This window comes from Macaca thibetana, chromosome X (genome assembly GCF_024542745.1).
Source record: "Macaca thibetana thibetana isolate TM-01 chromosome X, ASM2454274v1, whole genome shotgun sequence".
Classification (NCBI taxonomy): domain Eukaryota; kingdom Metazoa; phylum Chordata; class Mammalia; order Primates; family Cercopithecidae; genus Macaca; species Macaca thibetana.
The window spans coordinates 135453370-135459234 of NC_065598.1; the positions used below are offsets into that span (position 1 = coordinate 135453370).

Genomic DNA, 5865 nt, shown 5'->3' on the forward strand with positions numbered 1-5865 from the left:
CTACAGACATTTAACACCCAATCTATATCCCTTTTGGTTAAAATGCTGATGACTACATGACCAGATAAATTACAGTCTTAAGTAAATGTGGGTAGGCATAGCAAACTGAAAACTGACAAGGACCTTTACAACTCTAAGTTTCCAAATAATAAGAAAATTATAGGAAACAGATCTTTTTTTTCTGTTGTCCCAGGCTTATTCAAAATATTGCACCATAGAAAAAAGATTCAAACAGCTCCAAGTGGTATTTTAAAATTCACCCCAACTGTAGGATGAGTGACTTGCAGATTGGACAGACTGCCAAAGTCCAAAACCCTCAGCATTTCCTCAGTGTCCAGATCCTCTTCAATGATCTCCTGATCCAGAGTTGTGATAACTTGGGAACATAATTATCTCTCCTTTCTCTGCCCTCCTCCTGCAACTTGATGGAGATAACCCTCACCGGACCTCTCTAAATCTCTTTCATCAGATATGTGACATAGCCTGCCATCTTGTTGTGGAGCTTCTTGTTGGAAATAATGGCAATCTTCTCGTACATGGCTTTGTTCATGTGGAAGTAGTTGTCCAGGCAGGTATAGTACCTTTCAATGATGATCCAGGCTGCCTTCTTCATACTGTTGGTGTGAATGTGGTCCAGCTTGGCGGGTCCTTGCTAAAAGAGCCAAATGTTATCTTCTGAAACCGCCCATTTAGAAACATCTAGCTCTCTGACACTTTCCCACACAATCCCACAATGAACTTGTGGGGTAGGTACTGCAATTATCCCCATTGGACAGATGAGGAAACTGAAGCCCAGAGAGGTGAAGTGACTAGTGACTAATGTAAGGACACACAAACAATGAGTGGTAGAGGCATGATTTGAACTTAAGTATGTACAGTTCACATACAGGTGATCGTTTTGCTCCAGCTTTAAGAATGGGTCAGAGGCCAGACATGGTGGTTCACGTCTGTAATCCCAACACTTTGGGAGGCAGATGTGGGAGGATTTCTTGAGGCCAGGAATTCTAGACCAGTGTAGGCAACACGGCAAGACCTTGTCACTGCAGAAAATTTAAAAATTAGCCAGTCATGGTAGCATGCACCTGTAGTCCTAGCTACTTGGGAGGCTGAGGCAGGAGGATCACTTGAGCCTAGGAGTTGGAGTCCAGCCTGGGCAATATGATGAGACTCTGTCTCTACAAAAAAATTAAAAATTAGCCAGGTGTGGTGGTGTGTGCCTACAGTCCCAGCTATGCAAGAGGATTGCTTGAGCCCAGGAGATTGAGGCTGCAGTGAGCTGTGGTTATACCATTGCACCCCAGCCTGGGAGACAGAGCAAGACCCTGTTTCAAAAAGGAATAAAAAAGCATAGGTAGGCTTTCAATGTGTGGATTTTAACTTTATTTGTTTAGAGACAGGATCTCACTCCGTCACCTAGACTGAAGTATACTGGCATGATCATGGCTCACTGCAGCCTCAACCTCCTGGGCTCAAGTGACCCTCCTGCCTCAGACTCCCAAGTAGCTGGGACCACAGGCATGGCACCATGCCTGGCTAATTTTTTATTTTTTAGTAGAGATGAGGTCTCACTATGTTGCCCAGGATGGTCTCAACCTCCTGGGCTCAAGCTACACTCTCGTCTTGACCTCCCAAAGTGTTGGGATGACAGGTGTAATCCACCATGCCTGGCCTCAACATGGATTTTAGTCTTGGTAGAAGTAGACAGAAAAACTGCAAGGACGTAGTAGAATTGAACATAACTATTAATGTGCTTGACCTATTGACTGTTATAGAACCTTCAATCCGGCCGGGTGCGGTGGCTCAAGCCTGTAATCCCAGCACTTTGGGAGGCCGAGACGGGTGGATCACGAGGTCAGGAGATCGAGACCATCCTGGCTAACACGGTGAAACCCCGTCTCTACTAAGAAATACAAAAAACTAGCCGGGCGAGGTGGCGGGCGCCTGTAGTCCCAGCTACTCGGGAGGCTGAGGCCGGAGAATGGCGTGAACCCGGGAGGCGGAGCTTGCAGTGAGCTGAGATCCGGCCACTGCACTCCAGCCTGGGCTACAGAGCGAGACTCCGTCTCAAAAAAAAAAAAAAAAAAAAAAAAAAGAACCTTCAATCCAGCAGTAGAATACACATTCTTTTCGAGCACATTTAGACTATGAACCAGAATGGACCATATTCTAGATAAGAAAACAAATCTCAATATATTTGGAAGGATTCAGGTAATACAAAGTCTGTTATATGACTATAAAGGAATTAAATTAGCAATCAATAACAGAAAGATCTCCTGAAATCCCCAAATATTTATACACTAAATAACATACTTCTAAATAAACCATGAGTGTCTAAGAAGAACTCAAAAGTGAAATTGGAAAGTGATTTGAACTGACGCAAAGGAAAACAAAAAATTTGTGGGAAACTGCTAAAGCAGTGATGAAGGGGGAATTTGTACCACTAAACACCTATGCTAGTAAAGAGGAAAGATTTCAAAACAATGGTCTCAGCATCTACCCGCAGAAACTAGGGAAAAAAAGAGCAAATAAGCTCAAACTGAGCAGAAGAAAGGAATGGAAATCAATGAAATAGAAAACAGAAATGCAATTGAGAAAATCAATGAAACTAAAAGCTGTTTAAATAAAAATAATAAAATTGATAAATCTCTAGGCAGATTGATGAGGGAAAAAAAGAGAACACACAAATTATCAGTATCCGAAATGAAGAAAAACGAGATCATGAAAGATCCTACAGACATTAAAATTTTAAGCACCTACTATGAGCAAATTTATGCCAATAATTCAATAGCTTAGATGAATGGACAATTTTTTTTTTAATTTGAGATGGAGTCTCACTCTGTTGCCCAGCCTGGAGTGCAGTGGCCTGATCTCAGCTCACTGCAATCTCTGCCTCCTGGGTTCAAGCAGTTCTTCTGCCTCAGCCTCCTGAGTAGCTGGGACTATAGGAAAGTGCCACCATGCCTGGCTAATTTTTATATTTTTAGTAGAGACAGTATTTTGCCATGTTGGCCAGGCTGGTCTTGAACTCCTGACCTCAGGTGATCTGCCCACTTCAGCCTTCCAAAGTGCTGGGATTACAGGTGTGAGCCACCATGCCTGGTTGACAAATTCTTGAAAGACATAAACTACCAAAGTTCCCACAGGAAGAAATAGATAACTTGAATAGTTCTATATCTATTAATGAAATTGAGCTTCTAGATAAAAACCTACCCACAAAGACAATTCCAGGCCCAGGTGCTTTCACAGGTAAAATCTATCAGACATTTAAGAAAGAAATTATAGCAATTCTATACAAAGTCTTCTAGAAAATTGAAGAAGCACCTGTAATCCCAGCACTTTGGGAGGCCGAGATGGGCGGATCACCTGAGGTCGGGAGTTCAAGACCAGCCTGACCAAAATGGAGAAACCCGTCTCTACTAAAAATACAAAATTAGCCGGGCATGGTGGCCCATGCCTGTAATCCCAATTACTCAGGAGACTGAAGCAGGAGAATCACTTGAACCTGGGAGGCAGAAGTTGCAGTGAGCCGAGATCACACCATTGCATTCCAGGCTGGCAACAAGAGCAAAACTCTGTCTAAAAAAAGAAAAGAAAAGAAAGGAAAATTGAAGAGGAGAGGATACCTCCCAACTCAATCTATAAGGCCAGCATTACTCTGTATTAGTTTTCTAGGGCTGACATAACAAAGTACCACAAACTGGGTGGCTTACACAACAGAAGTTTATTGTATCACAGTTCTGGAAGCTAGAAGTTCATGATTAAGGCATCAGAGACGTTTGAACCAGAACAATTTTATTTTGAATAGGGGCTGGATAAAATGAAGATGAGACTTGCTGGGCTGCATTCCCAGGAGGTTAGGCATTTATAGTCACAGGATGAGATAGAAGGTCGGCACAAGATACAGGTCACAAAGACCCTGCTTATAAAATAGAATGCTGTAAAGAAGCCAGCCAAAACCCACTAACATGGTTAGGCTTTGTGCCCTCCCCCAAATCTCATCTTGAATTGTAATCCCCAGGTGTTGAGGGAGAGACCTGGTGGGAGTTGGTTGGATTATGAGGGTGGTTTTCCCCATGCCATTCTCATGATAGTGAGTTCTCACAAGATCTGATGATTTTATAAATGGCAGTTTCCCTTGGGCTTTTCTTCTCTCTTCTGCTGCCATATGAAGAAGGTCCTTGCTTCTTCCTCTGCTTCTGTCATCATTGTGAGTTTCCTGAGGCATCCATGGCTACACAGAACTGTGATTCAATTAAACCTCCTTCCTACGTAAATTGCCCAGTCTCGAGTAGCATCTTTATAGCAGTGTAAAAATGGACTAATACAATAAATTGGTACCCAAGTAGTGGGGCACTGCTATAAAGATACTTGAAAATGTGAAAGTGACCTTGGAACTGGTTAACAAGCAGAGATTGGAATGGTTTGGAGGGCTCAGAAGAAGACAGGAATATGTTGGAAAGTTTGGATCTTCCAAGAGACTTGTTAAATGGTTTTGACCAAAAATGCGGATAGTGATATGAACAATGAAGTCCAGGCTGAGGTGGTCTCAGATAGTGATGAGGAACTTCCTGGGAAATGGAGCAAAGGCCACTCTTGCTGTGCTTTATCAAGGAGACTGGTGGCATTTTGCCCCTGCCCTAGAGATCTGTGGAGCTTTAAACTTGACAGAGATGATCTGAAATTGGAACTTATGTTTAAAAAGGAAGCAGAGCATAAAAGTTTGGAAAACTTACAGCCTGGCAATGCAGTAGAAAAGAAAAACCCATTTTCCAGGGAGAAATTCAAACTGGCTGCAGATATTTGCATAAGTAACAAGGCCAAGACAATGGGGAAAATGTCTCCAGGACATGTCAGAGACCTTCATGGCAGCCCTTCCCATCACAGAACCGGAGGCCTAGGAGGGCAAGATGTTTTCATGGACCAAATCCAGGGCCCCCCTGCTGTGTGGAGCCTTGGGACTTGGTGTGCTGTGTCCCAGCCACTGCAGCCATGGCTAAAAGGAGCCAAGGTACAGTTCAGGCGGTGCAGACCCCAAGCCTTGACAGTTTCCATGTGGTGTTGGTCCTGCAGGTGTGCAAAAGTCAAGATTTGAGGTTTGGGAACCTCCACCTAGATTTCAGAGGATGTATGGAAACTACTGGATATCTAGGTGGAAGTCTGCTGCAGTGGTGGAACACTCATGGAGAACCTCTACTAGGGCAGTGCGGAAGGGAAATGTGGGGTCAGAGCCTCTACATAGAGTCCCCACTGGGGCAATGCCTACTGAAGCTGTGAGAAGAGGCCACAGTCCTCCAGACCCGAGAATGGTAGATCCACCGACAGCTTGTACTGTGTGCCTGGAAAAGCCACAGACACTCAATTTCAGCCTGTAAAACGGCCAGAAGCGGGGCTATGCCCTGCAAAGCCACAGAGGCAGAGCTGCCCAGGGCCATGGGAACCCACCTCTTGCATCAGCGTGACCCGGATTTGAAACATGGAGTCAAAGAAGATCATTTTGGAACTTTAAAATTTAATGACTGCCCCATTGAATTTCAGACATGGATGGAGCCTGTAGCCCCTTTGTTTGGGCCAATTTCCCCCATTTGGAATGGGTGTTTTACCTAATGCCTGTACCCCCATTGTATCTAGGAAGTAACTATCTTGCTTTTGATTTTACAGACTCCTAGGCAGAAAGGACTTGCTTGTCTCAGATAAGACTTTGGACTGTGGACTTTTGGGTTAATGCTGGAATGAATTAAGACTTTGGGGGACTATTGGGAAGGTGTGATTGGTTTTGAAATGTGAGGACATGAGACTTGAGAGAGGCCAGGGGTGGAACGATATAGTTCAGCTTTGTGTCCCCACTGAAATCTCATCTTGAATTGT

General features: G+C 44.0%; 1 pseudogene; it reads right to left on the reverse strand.

Moving 5' to 3' along the window:
- Positions 1-227: 227 nt before the first annotated feature.
- Positions 228-5493, reverse strand: LOC126945910 (40S ribosomal protein S17-like; annotated as a pseudogene).
- Between the last annotated feature and the right edge of the window lie 372 nt (positions 5494-5865).